This window comes from Pelophylax lessonae (assembly GCF_965119305.1).
Source record: "Pelophylax lessonae genome assembly, chromosome: 12".
NCBI lineage: Eukaryota > Metazoa > Chordata > Amphibia > Anura > Ranidae > Pelophylax > Pelophylax lessonae.
The window spans coordinates 88,484,014-88,500,280 of record NC_138779.1 but is presented as its reverse complement, the minus strand read 5'-3'; the positions used below and the strand labels follow the sequence as shown (position 1 = coordinate 88,500,280).

At 44.7% G+C, this 16,267-nt stretch overlaps 1 pseudogene across 1 annotated transcript in view; it reads right to left on the bottom strand.

The window, feature by feature from the left end:
• Positions 1 to 616: 616 nt before the first annotated feature.
• The window catches only part of LOC309568877, a 36,351-nt pseudogene continuing 20,700 nt past the window's right edge, over positions 617 to 16,267 (bottom strand). Inside the window, exon 2 of the transcript in view lies at positions 617 to 2,022. The product of the transcript in view is annotated as an uncharacterized misc_RNA (transcript). The remainder of the gene's footprint in view (positions 2,023 to 16,267) is intronic.

The following is a 16,267-nucleotide window of genomic DNA, read 5'->3' as shown; positions in this document are numbered from 1 at the left end:
GAACACTCTTAAACCCCTCTCCCGGAGGGGGGCGATAACAGCTATCAGAACCTTGGTAAATACCCGAGGTGAGGTACAGAGGCCGAACGGAAGGGCCTTGAATTGTAAATGTATTCCCCCTACTGTAAACCTCAGAAACTTCTGGAAGGATGGAAGGATGGGAATGTGTAGATAGGCATCCTGGAGGTCGAGTGATATCATCCAGTCTCCTGGCTGGATTACCTGGATGATTGTATTTAGTGATTCCATCTTGAAGCTTTCGAGTGTTATATAACGATTTAGCTTCTTGAGATCTATCACAGGTCTCCATCCTCCTGTCTTTTTTCTGACCAGAAAGAGCGGGGAATAGAAGCCTGTATAGTGTTCTGCCGATGGGACTGGAACAACTGCTCCCTGGAGCTGAAGTTCTGTCAGAAATTGTAGTAGTGCCGAAGCTTTTTCCCGAGAAGCTGGGATTCTTGTTTTCTGAAAGACTTGAGGTGGTGAATGGGAGAACTCCCAATGATGCCCTAACTTGATCGTAGACAAGACCCAAGGGTCCTGGCAGCGGGCAGCCCAGACCGGGTAGAAAAGTTGCAGTCTTGCTCCGACTGGGAGGGACTGCAGACCCCTGGCGTCAAAAAGACTTTGTGGATTCTTGGGGAGCTGTAAGGGACTTATTTTTGCGTGCCCCCAAAAAAGAGGCCTGCGTGCCCCTCCAGGGTCTTCTGTTCTCCCCTTGTTGTCTTGGCTGCCTGTAGTCTCTGTATCTTGATGGGCGAAATCTTGAAGAAACCACTCTGGATCTCTTGGGTTTTCTGTCCTGGGGGAGTAATCCGGACTTCCCTCCTGAGACTCTGGAGATAGCTTCATCCAATCTCTTCCCAAAGAGAGCCTTTCCATCAAAGGGTATCCTACACCAATTTTGTTTGGATGATAGATCCGCCGTCCAAGATTTTAACCAAAGGGCCCTTTTCGCCATTACTGCGTGAAGCATTGACCTTGCTGAACAGCGGATTGTATCGATTGCGGCTTCTCCGACAAAGTCTGCTGATATCTTGAGTTCTTCAAGCGCCTTGATGATGTCTTTTCGGGGAACATCCTGACGCAAGGCTGTCTCCACATTATCTGTCCAGACTCTGATGGCGTTGGACACCGATGTAAGTGCAATGGCCGGTTTACAGGCAGCGCCTGAGGCCAAGTAGCTTCTCTTTAGGTCAAAATCGATTTTGCGGTCTAGAGGATCCCTAAAGGAAGTCGAATCCTCCATGGGAAGAGTCACATTCTTTGCAAGGCGTGCCACTGCTGCATCAACTACCGGCATAGAGTTTAAGGATTGTGCATCCGATTCGGCCAGTGGGTAAAGTTTATTGAGGCGACCCAGAGAAAACTTCTTATCGGTTTTCTTCCATTCTTCCTCTATAATCTCTCTGATCTCACCCATTAGTGGGAAAAAAAACCTGCTTCCTTTTAAGGAAGGGGAAGTAAGTCTTGGATTTTGCCGGGGGATCCTCTGTGTCTTCCCAGGCAATGGCTGTCTTCACTGCCTGGATGAATGGCTGCACCAAGGTATAACTGAAGCCTGATGGATCTGCTTCGTCTGAGGACTCCTCTGAGAGTGAATCCGCGGAATCGTCTCTGGCCGGTGGGTCTGAGGACGGCCGAGAGGTGTTGGGGCCTGAAGGACCTGGTGCATCAGGATCTGTGCTTTGCGCTAATGCCCTAGAAGGGGCTGTCTGCGCGGGAATCAGGGTTGTCAACTCTGCGAGGGAGTCCTTCATAGTTTGTTTGAGCATATCTACCACCTGGATATTTTCTGCTTCCCGATTGGAGGCATACTCGCGGAAGCAGTCTTTGCAAACCAGCTTGCGTGGCAAGGGTATTGCTCCACAGGCCCAACATTTTTTGGAGGAGCGAGGTGGTGCAGAGGGCGAGCGTTGCCTTGATCTTGATCTTTCTGAAGATCTATGGCGGGATCTGCGATCCGGGCTGTCATCTTCGCGGTGTCCTGAAGATCTTCCTGATCTTCTAGAATGAGTAGGGCTGAAATAAAGTACCCTTGTCAGCCAATTATGCACTCTTTTTTTAGTACCTAAACATACTCACGATAAGGTGGTCCTATACCTATTGTGAGGATCTTGTGCACGGGATGAGTGGCTCATTGCAGGGCGTTACGGGAGGACCGACTAAAAAGAAAAACGTAGAATAGATCAAAAAGATGGCAAGACGATGAGCACAAAAGGTGATTAGAAATAGGGTGGGCATAGGGTCTTCAATAAAAGGGGGCCGGGGAAAAACGGAAGAAAAAACGTAAAGAAAAGCGATACCCCCATTTTTTTTTTTTTTTAAAAAACATATACACATATATATATATATATATATATATACATACATACATACATGTAAACACACATATACTATCATACGCACCGTTCCCTCACCCCTCTTTTTTTTTTTTTTTTTTTTACCAATTTTAAGAAAAAAAATTTTTTTTTTTTTTACTATATAAATAAAGTTTTTTTTTTTTTTTTTAACCATATAAATAAAGTTTTTTTTTTTTTTTTTTTATATAAATAAAATCCTTTATTGCCCTGCAGAGAGCAATAACTTACCTGGGGCTTTTTGCATAGAATAATGCAGGAACCATCAGCCTGGATAACTACCAGGCTAATGATTCCTTTAATACTAATAGGAGGAGGGAGGGAACTCAAAATCCCTCCTCCTCCATTAATTGGAATGTTAAGGGAAACTGTGGGCAAAAGCCCTACCTGTTTCTCTTAACCAAGATGGCCGCCCGCGCTTCGATCGTACTGCGCATGCGCCCGCGCATGCGCACACGCCCTAGCTACCCGACCGCCGGAATCCCCGCCTCCCCACACTGGAACGCCAGCGAATAGGATAAGGAGGGGAGGAGCGGAGCGGCCGAAGGCTGCACACCCTACACAGCCCCAGAACGCCGTACGCCGATGAGGCAGGAGCCCGGAGCGGGACAAACAAGCCAAAGAACAGGTATTTAAAAAGGACGGTATAAAACATATAAGGGGCTTATCATTATATGAACCTAGTAGAAAAGGGAAATGAGAGAAAATATAGGAAGGGGAGAGCAAAGATATGACCTATCTGTGACAGGAAAGGGGGAAGGAAAAAATACAAGAGAAAAGAAACTACTTTAAGGTAGTGGGTCCTCCTGCAAAACCCTGCGGTCAAATCATCATAAAACTGTTCCATTGCAGGCAGAATGCGTTCCTATGAGGAAACTCTGCGCCTTACCCCAAGATCCACAGAAGGGGTTCCCAGTCTTATCAGTGCTTTGAGCGACCCAAGAAGCAGGGACTGCGCACGGGAGAGGCTTAACCCGGCGGAAGCTGCCAGATGGTCAGCAGGTAAGGACATACTGCTACTCTTCACCAGTCAAGAAGGTATGAGGAAAAAAAGGAGAATGCTGGGAATAGGGGGCGTCTTTCTTTTATGCTATTCACTAGTCCTGAAGACGGAGTAGAGGCGGAGCTCTATCACAGGTATGCTGCCATGGAGGCACCAGGAAAGGAAATTAGGGATTTCAAAGGCAGTGTGCTTTACAGGCCATGCCCCATACATAAAATCCCTTCCTATCTATATGCTGCATTCACCAAGGGGATGGAGGTGTAATGATTTTCAGCTGCTCTTTTCCAGTAAGAGGTATTGTACTTAGCTATGGTCATTTTAATTAAATGAATTGTCATTTTTGTTCTTTCTTTAGTATTTTATTAAAAATATACATATTTTTTTTCATTAAATTAACCACTTAAGCCCCGGAGTATTTGGCATTTTGGAATTTTTTTTTTTTTGCACATATGTTCTGATACCTATGGAAGTGGAAAGCCAACCAGGGATGGAGACGCCTTGCTTACAGCTTGGTGGCTCATATAAAGTCCCACCGTGCGATTTTCGTGCGTTCTTGGTGGATGCAGTTTTGATTTGACCTTAGTGTTTTCCATATACAGGGATGGAGACCAATAGCATGACCTGCTTGTCTCACATAAAGTCCCAAAAGGAAATTAGGGATTTCAAAGGCAGTGTGCTTTACAGGCCATGCCCCATACATAAAATCCCTTCCTATCTATATGCTGCATTCACCAAGGGGATGGAGGTGTAATGATTTTCAGCTGCTCTTTTCCAGTAAGAGGTATTGTACTTAGCTATGGTCATTTTAATTAAATGAATTGTCATTTTTGTTCTTTCTTTAGTATTTTATTAAAAATATACATATTTTTTTTTCATTAAATTAACCACTTAAGCCCCGGAGTATTTGGCATTTTGGAATTTTTTTTTTTTTTGCACATATGTTCTGATACCTATGGAAGTGGAAAGCCAACCAGGGATGGAGACGCCTTGCTTACAGCTTGGTGGCTCATATAAAGTCCCACCGTGCGATTTTCGTGCGTTCTTGGTGGATGCAGTTTTGATTTGACCTTAGTGTTTTCCATATACAGGGATGGAGACCAATAGCATGACCTGCTTGTCTCACATAAAGTCCCAAAAGGAAATTAGGGATTTCAAAGGCAGTGTGCTTTACAGGCCATGCCCCATACATAAAATCCCTTCCTATCTATATGCTGCATTCACCAAGGGGATGGAGGTGTAATGATTTTCAGCTGCTCTTTTCCAGTTTGCACCATGGTTATAATCTAATCATTTGAGTCTTTGAGACAACTGCCAGTTTGTGGATGGGGATGGGTTGGGGGAGGTTGGGCTGTCTCCCTCTCACCTGTTTCCCCCATCCACCCATTAGCGGCCATGTGCCTCCAGTGGAGGACACTAAATTAAGAGTGTAGGACTTCAGATATAATGGGGTGCCGTGCAGTGGCTCTGCAGCTTTCACATGCGTTTGCAAATGTGTGTCAACTAAACCCCTATTCTTTGTACCAAAAGACAGGTTTTATTTGGTTGGTGACAGACTGGAAGGTGAGTGTATCAGACTGGGGGCTGGCTGACTTTCATACACCTCTTACAATCCTTCAACCTTATTTTGTGTTTTGTTATAGGGATGAAGACGCCGGACAACACCAGCTTGGGTCTCATATAAAGTCCCACCTAGTCCAATATGTTTAAGGCATTGTACTTAGCTATGGTCATTTTAATTAAATGAATTGTCATTTTTGTTCTTTCTTTAGTATTTTATTAAAAATATACATTTTTTTTTTCAAAAAAACAAGATATTATAAAAACTGTTAAAAAACTAAAAAAAAAAAAAAAAAAAAATTTTTTACTTGCAGTAGCCAGGATTCGAACCTGTCGCACTCTGTATGGGAGGCAAGACCGCTAACCATTGTACCAGCGAACTACTGCACTTAAATAAGCTGCAAAACTTCCCTAAATCTTCAATTATTCAGTGCCATAGTGAAAAGGTATTGTACTTAGCTATGGTCATTTTAATTAAATGAATTGTCATTTTTGTTCTTTCTTTAGTATTTTATTAAAAATATACATATTTTTTTTTCATTAAATTAACCACTTAAGCCCCGGAGTATTTGGCATTTTGGAATTTTTTTTTTTTTTTTGCACATATGTTCTGATACCTATGGAAGTGGAAAGCCAACCAGGGATGGAGACGCCTTGCTTACAGCTTGGTGGCTCATATAAAGTCCCACCGTGCGATTTTCGTGCGTTCTTGGTGGATGCAGTTTTGATTTGACCTTAGTGTTTTCCATATACAGGGATGGAGACCAATAGCATGACCTGCTTGTCTCACATAAAGTCCCAAAAGGAAATTAGGGATTTCAAAGGCAGTGTGCTTTACAGGCCATGCCCCATACATAAAATCCCTTCCTATCTATATGCTGCATTCACCAAGGGGATGGAGGTGTAATGATTTTCAGCTGCTCTTTTCCAGTAAGAGGTATTGTATTTAGCTATGGTCATTTTAATTAAATGAATTGTCATTTTTGTTCTTTCTTTAGTATTTTATTAAAAATATACATATTTTTTTTTCATTAAATTAACCACTTAAGCCCCGGAGTATTTGGCATTTTGGAATTTTTTTTTTTTTTGCACATATGTTCTGATACCTATGGAAGTGGAAAGCCAACCAGGGATGGAGACGCCTTGCTTACAGCTTGGTGGCTCATATAAAGTCCCACCGTGCGATTTTCGTGCGTTCTTGGTGGATGCAGTTTTGATTTGACCTTAGTGTTTTCCATATACAGGGATGGAGACCAATAGCATGACCTGCTTGTCTCACATAAAGTCCCAAAAGGAAATTAGGGATTTCAAAGGCAGTGTGCTTTACAGGCCATGCCCCATACATAAAATCCCTTCCTATCTATATGCTGCATTCACCAAGGGGATGGAGGTGTAATGATTTTCAGCTGCTCTTTTCCAGTTTGCACCATGGTTATAATCTAATCATTTGAGTCTTTGAGACAACTGCCAGTTTGTGGATGGGGATGGGTTGGGGGAGGTTGGGCTGTCTCCCTCTCACCTGTTTCCCCCATCCACCCATTAGCGGCCATGTGCCTCCAGTGGAGGACACTAAATTAAGAGTGTAGGACTTCAGATATAATGGGGTGCCGTGCAGTGGCTCTGCAGCTTTCACATGCGTTTGCAAATGTGTGTCAACTAAAGCCCTATTCTTTGTACCAAAAGACAGGTTTTATTTGGTTGGTGACAGACTGGAAGGTGAGTGTATCAGACTGGGGGCTGGCTGACTTTCATACACCTCTTACAATCCTTCAACCTTATTTTGTGTTTTGTTATAGGGATGAAGACGCCGGACAACACCAGCTTGGGTCTCATATAAAGTCCCACCTAGTCCAATATGTTTAAGGCATTGTACTTAGCTATGGTCATTTTAATTAAATGAATTGTCATTTTTGTTCTTTCTTTAGTATTTTATTAAAAATATACATTTTTTTTTTCAAAAAAACAAGATATTATAAAAACTGTTAAAAAACTAAAAAAAAAAAATTTTTTACTTGCAGTAGCCAGGATTCAAACCTGTCGCACTCTGTATGGGAGGCAAGACCGCTAACCATTGTCAGGGCCGGCCTTAGGTGTTCAGGCGCCCTGTGCGAGCTAATCCTGTGGCGCCCCCCCCCCCAGCGCACAGGTGACCCCCCCCCCCGCACATTTTCTTGCACTTTTTTGCACTTTATTTGACTTTTCTTTTTTATGATCACTGATAACTTAGCCCCCCCTTACATTAGAGACCCCTCACAGAGCCCCCCTTACATCAAATACCCCTTTACATTAGAGATCCCCACAGAGCCCCCCCTTACATCAAAGACCCCCACAGAGCCCCCCCTTACATCAGAGACCCCCACACAGAGCTCCCCTTACATCAGAAACCCCCCCACACAGAGCCCCCTTACATCAGAGACCCCCACACTGAACATCCAGGCCGCGGTCACCGCTTACCTCCCGCGCTGCGGCCTGATCATCTGCGAGCTGTGATGGCCGCACGGCGCCCCTGTTGCCCATGGCGCCCTGTGCGGCCGCACAGCTCGCACACCCCAAAGGCCGGCCCTGACCATTGTACCAGCGAACTACTGCACTTAAATAAGCTGCAAAACTTCCCTAAATCTTCAATTATGCAGTGCCATAGTGAAAAGGTATTGTACTTAGCTATGGTCATTTTAATTAAATGAATTGTCATTTTTGTTCTTTCTTTAGTATTTTATTAAAAATATACATATTTTTTTTTCATTAAATTAACCACTTAAGCCCCGGAGTATTTGGCATTTTGGAATTTTTTTTTTTTTTTTGCACATATGTTCTGATACCTATGGAAGTGGAAAGCCAACCAGGGATGGAGACGCCTTGCTTACAGCTTGGTGGCTCATATAAAGTCCCACCGTGCGATTTTCGTGCGTTCTTGGTGGATGCAGTTTTGATTTGACCTTAGTGTTTTCCATATACAGGGATGGAGACCAATAGCATGACCTGCTTGTCTCACATAAAGTCCCAAAAGGAAATTAGGGATTTCAAAGGCAGTGTGCTTTACAGGCCATGCCCCATACATAAAATCCCTTCCTATCTATATGCTGCATTCACCAAGGGGATGGAGGTGTAATGATTTTCAGCTGCTCTTTTCCAGTAAGAGGTATTGTACTTAGCTATGGTCATTTTAATTAAATGAATTGTCATTTTTGTTCTTTCTTTAGTATTTTATTAAAAATATACATATTTTTTTTTCATTAAATTAACCACTTAAGCCCCGGAGTATTTGGCATTTTGGAATTTTTTTTTTTTTTTGCACATATGTTCTGATACCTATGGAAGTGGAAAGCCAACCAGGGATGGAGACGCCTTGCTTACAGCTTGGTGGCTCATATAAAGTCCCACCGTGCGATTTTCGTGCGTTCTTGGTGGATGCAGTTTTGATTTGACCTTAGTGTTTTCCATATACAGGGATGGAGACCAATAGCATGACCTGCTTGTCTCACATAAAGTCCCAAAAGGAAATTAGGGATTTCAAAGGCAGTGTGCTTTACAGGCCATGCCCCATACATAAAATCCCTTCCTATCTATATGCTGCATTCACCAAGGGGATGGAGGTGTAATGATTTTCAGCTGCTCTTTTCCAGTAAGAGGTATTGTACTTAGCTATGGTCATTTTAATTAAATGAATTGTCATTTTTGTTCTTTCTTTAGTATTTTATTAAAAATATACATATTTTTTTTTCATTAAATTAACCACTTAAGCCCCGGAGTATTTGGCATTTTGGAATTTTTTTTTTTTTTTGCACATATGTTCTGATACCTATGGAAGTGGAAAGCCAACCAGGGATGGAGACGCCTTGCTTACAGCTTGGTGGCTCATATAAAGTCCCACCGTGCGATTTTCGTGCGTTCTTGGTGGATGCAGTTTTGATTTGACCTTAGTGTTTTCCATATACAGGGATGGAGACCAATAGCATGACCTGCTTGTCTCACATAAAGTCCCAAAAGGAAATTAGGGATTTCAAAGGCAGTGTGCTTTACAGGCCATGCCCCATACATAAAATCCCTTCCTATCTATATGCTGCATTCACCAAGGGGATGGAGGTGTAATGATTTTCAGCTGCTCTTTTCCAGTAAGAGGTATTGTACTTAGCTATGGTCATTTTAATTAAATGAATTGTCATTTTTGTTCTTTCTTTAGTATTTTATTAAAAATATACATATTTTTTTTTCATTAAATTAACCACTTAAGCCCCGGAGTATTTGGCATTTTGGAATTTTTTTTTTTTTTTGCACATATGTTCTGATACCTATGGAAGTGGAAAGCCAACCAGGGATGGAGACGCCTTGCTTACAGCTTGGTGGCTCATATAAAGTCCCACCGTGCGATTTTCGTGCGTTCTTGGTGGATGCAGTTTTGATTTGACCTTAGTGTTTTCCATATACAGGGATGGAGACCAATAGCATGACCTGCTTGTCTCACATAAAGTCCCAAAAGGAAATTAGGGATTTCAAAGGCAGTGTGCTTTACAGGCCATGCCCCATACATAAAATCCCTTCCTATCTATATGCTGCATTCACCAAGGGGATGGAGGTGTAATGATTTTCAGCTGCTCTTTTCCAGTAAGAGGTATTGTACTTAGCTATGGTCATTTTAATTAAATGAATTGTCATTTTTGTTCTTTCTTTAGTATTTTATTAAAAATATACATATTTTTTTTCATTAAATTAACCACTTAAGCCCCGGAGTATTTGGCATTTTGGAATTTTTTTTTTTTTTGCACATATGTTCTGATACCTATGGAAGTGGAAAGCCAACCAGGGATGGAGACGCCTTGCTTACAGCTTGGTGGCTCATATAAAGTCCCACCGTGCGATTTTCGTGCGTTCTTGGTGGATGCAGTTTTGATTTGACCTTAGTGCAAACCTGTGACGCTTGATGATGGAAGCCCAGGAGACACTAAGTGCCCTAGTAGAGTGCTCCTAGACAGGGAAAGGAGGAACCTGACCCCTGATGCAAAAGGCCTGAACCACTGTCTGTCTGATCCATCTGGAAATGGTCACAAAAGAAGCGGACAACCCTTTGTAAGTTCCGTTCATGAGCACAAATAGAGAGTGACTTCCTAAAAGACTCTGCAGCAGCTAGGTACACCCTAATTGCTCGGAACACATCCAAGGCACGCAAGGCAATTTCCTTTGGAGATTTGGCCCGGGAACAGGGAAGGCAACACAATGTCTTCATGCAAATGACAGTCAGAGACCACGTTAGGAAGGAATGACGGACAGGGGCGAAGCACCACCTTATCCTTGTTAATCACCAATATGGTGAACGACAGGATAACGCCGCCAGTTCTGACACCCTGCGCACAGAGGTGATAGCCACCAAAAAAGGCTACCTTCTGGGGCAACATAAGCAGGGAAACCTCCCGAATATTTTCAAAGGCAGGCTTCTGTAGAGCGGAAAGCACTACATTAGGAACCCAGGGCGGCAATGGAGCCTCTACTGAAGGAACCAAATGTCATACACCCTGAAGAAAGGTACCCACCAGGGAGTGTGAAGCCAAAGGTTGTTGGAAAAGACCTCCAAAATAGACACCTGGCCCTTGATGGTACTCAAGGCCAATTTCTGTTCAAACCCCCGTTGAAGGAACCTTAAGATCCGAGCCACCGAGGAGGAGCCAGAATGAACCCCAAGAGACTCGCACCACGCAATGTAAATCTTCCACGTATGATGGTAGATCCTCCTAGAAGTAGATTTCCTAGCTTTCAACAGCATAGGAATCACCGACTCAGACAAACCTCCATCCTTCAGCACCTGGCGTTCAACAGCCAAGCAATCAAAGCTAGCGACTGTAAAGCAGGATGGAAGATCGGTCCTTGGGACAGCAGATTCTACCTGAGAGGAAGTCCCCAAGGAGCATCGGTGACCTTTTGTACCTGATCAATGTACCAAGATCGGCGAGGTCAGTCTAAACGGAATCCCTTCTGCTTTGATCCTGCACAGGAGTCGTGGCAGAAATTTGAGAGGGCTGGAACGAACCAGTCAGCTCACCTTAGAATGCCTCCTACTTACCGAGCCACCAGGGCACTACTTGTGCCCCCCTTGGTGATTGACATAGACCACGGTGGTGAAGTGAAGTGAAGACGAATTGTCCAATGAGCCAGACAAAGTCCGATCGTTCGGATTTCCTGAACATTAATCTGCAGTGTGAACTCTACCAAAGTCCAGACCCCCTGAAGCTGGCATCCGTGGCGAGAACTACCCATTATAGGGGGAGAAAGGATTTTCCCTGTCGAAGTGCCAGTCAGGAGGGTGACAGTGTAGTTGAGGATGGGCACCCAGCGACTTGGGACTGGAAGAAACAGGGCTGGCCAGAATGGGCACCGGCGGGGCCAAGAAGGGATCCACTAGCTCAGAGGGTGAACAGACCTCCGGACCAAGGCTGGAGGGCTCTGTTGAAGCTGAGTTCAAAAGTTCAGAGTCCTCCCAATCATCAGTCCCAGTGCATCCTGATCCACTAGGCGCAAACCCTTGAGACACTGGTGGTTCAGCTGATGTCAGGGATTCAGGCAGCTGAGAATGAGGATGCAGTTGGTCCACATGCCGTCTGCAAATGGAACCATCTTCCAGGCAGACCCTATACATTTTGGGTTCCAAAGTCTCTGCAACAATAGCAGGAAGCCAATGAGTGTTGGAAAACCCATAAGATTGGGCCCATACCTTTTGTTGGGCTGTGAACCAGGGGACCTCATCGTGTTTGACCATCTTGTCTTGGAACTGCAGTACATGTTCCTAGACTGTTTGAGGGCTAAGCATGTCCAAAACAGTCCATGGCTGCCGACCCAAAAGGAGTTCAGCTGGAGTTTTCCCGGTGGTTGCATGTGGTGTGTTTCTGTAAGCAGAAAGGAAGGAGTCCAGCTGCTGGGGTGACAGGGACTGACATTTACTTGTAGCCACTGTAGCTTTGAAATAGCATTTGAAAGCCCGCTTGATCATTTGTAGCCGGGTGGTAAGGTGCGGTCAACTTGTGTTTGATGTTGTGGGCTGTCAGGAAACCCTGAAACTCCTGGCTTGTGAATTGTGCACCGTTGTCTGTGATGAATTCTCTGGGGTATCCAAACGTAGCAGCGAGATGTAACAGTATGGAAATCGTCGCCTTAGTCGTTGGCTGAGTAACGGGAATGACCTCAGGCCACTTTGAATGGGCATCAACTATGATCAAGCAGGTGTGTCCTCTGATCGGGCCTGCAAAGTCCAAGTGTAGGCAAAACCAGGGAACCGTGGGCCAAGTCCAGGGCTGTACGCACCCTCAAGGGTCTCTTGCAGTTTGTGCACATCCAGCACAAGCATTCACATATGTTGTGATATCTGAGTTTAGGTTTGGCCACCACACATAGCCTCGGGCCTTTTGTTTCATACATGTACCTCCGGGATGACCAGTATGTAGCAAGTCCAGAATGTGTCTCCGGAGGGTCTGTGGAATGATCACTCGGTCTCTCCATAAAACACAGTTGCCAGCCACAGTTAATTCCATACGCCTACAGAATTAAGGTTCATAATCATCTGTGACGGTTGCAGGCCAACTGTACCGTACCCAGGAGAGTATTGTTTTCAGAAAGGTATCCTTGGCTGTATGGGCTGCTATCTCCCCAGAAGACAAGAAGGACAGGCTGGTGTAACGACAACTCTTAACTGGTGGAGAAGAGGCCATTGACGTCCCTGTCAGTCGGGACATTACGTCCGCATTAGCATTGGCATTGTGACCGCGATATTGGATTTTGTAGCTGTATGCTCCCAAGAATAGGGCATAGCGTTGAAGGAAGGCCGCAGTCATCTGAGAGATGCCTTTGTCAGGGCTAAAGATCTGAAGAAGTGGTTTATGGTCGGTCAGTATGGTGAATTCCCCTACCATACAGGTAAAGATGAAACTTCTTAATTGCCCGTATCAGCACTAGACATATGCCGGTTTTCCGTTATGCGATATATCGCGGTATCGCATATCCGCAGTATTGCGATTGCCATCTTTTTTAAAATACCGTCTGTTCTGTCTGCCAAGCTACCCCCCCCGTGTCTCTACGCTGTGTCATTGTGTCAGGCTGCCGGCTGTGTCCCCGTGTCAGGCTCCCAGCTCTGCTCTCCTCCTACTAGAACAGAGCCGCTACTTCCTCTATAGTTCCGGCTTACAGGCGGAGTGATATCAGAGGCACTCCTCCTGTGAGGAAGAGCCATACACAGGAAGTAGCGGATTTGCTCTATACTGCAGCCGCATGCTTCCCGGGCTCAGCAAGACACAGTGACAGTAAAACAGCCTAGTGGCTACTGCAAGCAAATCAGACTGCAAGTACCTACCCCCACTATATACCGTTACTATAGATAAATAAATATATATATAAGCACAGGCATAGCAGCACACATTACATTATATAGTCATCAAGCAGTGTCTGGCCTACCTGGTGATGACTGGTCCTGACGCTTGGCTCTGATCCAATGGCCTGGTCATTAAGGGGGCAAATCCTTGCGGTCCAGAAGTGGTTAAACCTGCAAAAGAACCAGTGTTTTTAATTTATAAATGACTTTACTATTGCTTTAGGTGTAGTTCACATGTATGCGGGTTGGCGGCCCACATTTGCACAGGCATAGCAGCCCATTGATTCAAATGGGCTTGGGCTGCTATGCCTGCATTTTCGGCTGAAAGAAGGCGCATGCAGAATTTAAAAAAACGCAGTGGCCGTGAAATCCATCCTGCTTTTGCACCATGCGACTTACCTGCACACGCAAACTGTTTTTAAATGCTGGGCCCACGGATATAAAAACGCAGAAAGCTTGCCAGAGCAGGAACTGCAGGTAAGTCGCATGGTGCAAAAGCAGGATGAATTTCAAGGCCACTGCATTTTTTTTAAATGCTGCATGCGCCTTTTTTTTTTTTTGCGGAAAATGAGGGCATAGCAGCCCATTCAAATCAATCGGCTGCTGTGCCTATGCAAATATGGGCCGCCAACCCGCATACATGTGAACCAGGCCTAAAGCAATAGTAAAGTAATTTATAAATAAAACACTTCTAGACCGCAAGGATTTGCCCCCTTAATGACCAGGCCATCGGATCGGAGCTGAGCGTCATCACCAGGTAGGCCAGACACTGCTTGATGGCTTATTTTAGGCCTGGTTCACAGAGTCTGTACTGACTGACTATATAATAATGTGCAAAAGTGAACCAAAGTCTCTAAATTCAGCAACGAAATTGAAGTGAGGTAGAAACTTAATAATTTTAATTTAATAATTGAATACCGTGATAATACCATATACCGTGGCAAAACCTTAATCAATTAATGGCAGCATGGAAATCTGTTACCGTCACATGCCTAATCAGCACAAGAGCCTCTTTGTCAATATGAGAGTAATTGCTTTCTGCTTTTGTCAAGGACCTGGAGGCGAATGCCACTGGTTTTTCTGACCCATCTGGTAAGATGGAGATAGTACAGCCCCCAGACCATAGGGTGAGGCATCACAAGCCAAGGTGAGAGGCTTCTGGAGGTCATAGTGCACGAGCATGTGTGATGCCAACAGCTTCCGCTTAGAAACTTCAAAAGCACTATGGCATGCAGCCGACCAGTCCCATCTGGAGTGTTTCTACAAAAGCTTGTTTAATGGAAACAAGGTGTGTGCCAGATCTGGCAGGAATTTGTGGTAATAGTACAGCAAGCCAAGGTATGATCGCAGCTGTTGGACGTTGGTTGGGGGTGGAGCTTTGACTAAAGTATCAACCTTGGCTTCCGTGGTGTGTATACCCTCCGCATCCACAAGGTGGCCACAAAACTCCAATTTAGGCACCATGAATTGGAATTTCGCTAAGTTCACTTTTAGACCCCGCTCTTGGAGTCTCGTCAACACAAGCTCCACGTTCCACTTGTGTTCCTGGTCCGTCAGTCCCGTGATGAGCATATCATCTAGCAGGCACTGCGTGAAAGGAATATCCGCCAAAATCTCGTCCATCTTTCGTTGCCAAATGGCTGGGGCGGAGGCTACACGAAACAGCATCCGATTGTATTCATACAGCCCCTTGGGGGTGTTGATGGTTAGAAACTTGTGGGAGGAAGGATGGACCTCAAACTGTAAATATGCTTGCCTGAGATCAAGCTTGGTGAACTTTTGACCTCCAGCAAGAGAGGCAAAAATGTAATTTACTCTGGGTAGGGGATACTGGTCTATCTCCAGTTGAGAGTTCAGTGCCATGCGAAAATCACCACAAATGCGCAAGTCCCCATTCGCTATTTTTACTGGTACAACTGGTGATGCCCACTCGCTGTGCTCTACCTTTGAGATGACACCTTGTTCCTCCAGCCAACTTAGTTCAGCTTTCACTCCTGCTCATAGAGGGAAAGGTACTGTCCGAGCTTTGAAGAACTTAAGCTGAGCGTTGGGTTTCAGCCTGAGTCTCACACAGTCATGCTTTATTTTCCCCAACTGGTTATCAAAGATCTTTGGGAACCGCTGCTGCAGGGACACCACCCATCCTTCATTATCTTCTAAGGGAATTGTAACGGTGTTACAGGGGTTTATGGCGATGTCTGGCATACCAAAGTGAGCAATCCAGTCTCTCCCAAAGAGAGGGGGTCCCCCATGTTCTAGGACAGTGATGGCGAACCTTGGCACCCCAGATGTTTTGGAACTACATTTCCCATGATGCTCATGCACGCTGCAGTATAGTTGAGCATCATGGGAAATGTAGTTCTAAAACATCTGGGGTGCCAAGGTTTGCCATCCCTGTTCTAGGATATACAATGGCAGTCTCGTTGTCTGACCCTTGTAGAATACCTGTATTTTCACGTAACCCAGTGGGTGGAGTATCTGCTTTGGAGTATGTCTGCAGTTTAACTGGTGTTGGCCGGACAGTTTTTCGGATCTGAAATTGTCTCCATTGTTTCTGGGTGATAAACTGCAGCTCCTGTGTCTACATCCATCTTGAGTTTCTTTCCTTCAATGATTACCTCTACAGTCATTGCAGAGGGTGCTGATTGCATATGATGTATGTCCAATCTGTGGAGCACTTCCTCATCCTCTGATTCAGAGGATGATGTTTATCTTCCCACCATATATGTCTTTGTCTTGGGGTTCAGAGGTTGTTTATCTTACATAGTTACATAGTTACATAGTTAGTGAGGTTTAAAAAAGACATCAGTCCATCCAGTTCAACCTATGATGTGTGTGTGTGTTTGCTTTTAACCGTACATTGTATACCCCTGTATGTTGTGGTCTTTAAGGTGTCCATCTAATAGTTTTTTGAAACTATCAATGCTCCCTGCTGATACGACTGCTTGTGGAAGAGAATTCCACATCCTTACCGCTCTTACAGTGAAGAACCCCTTACGC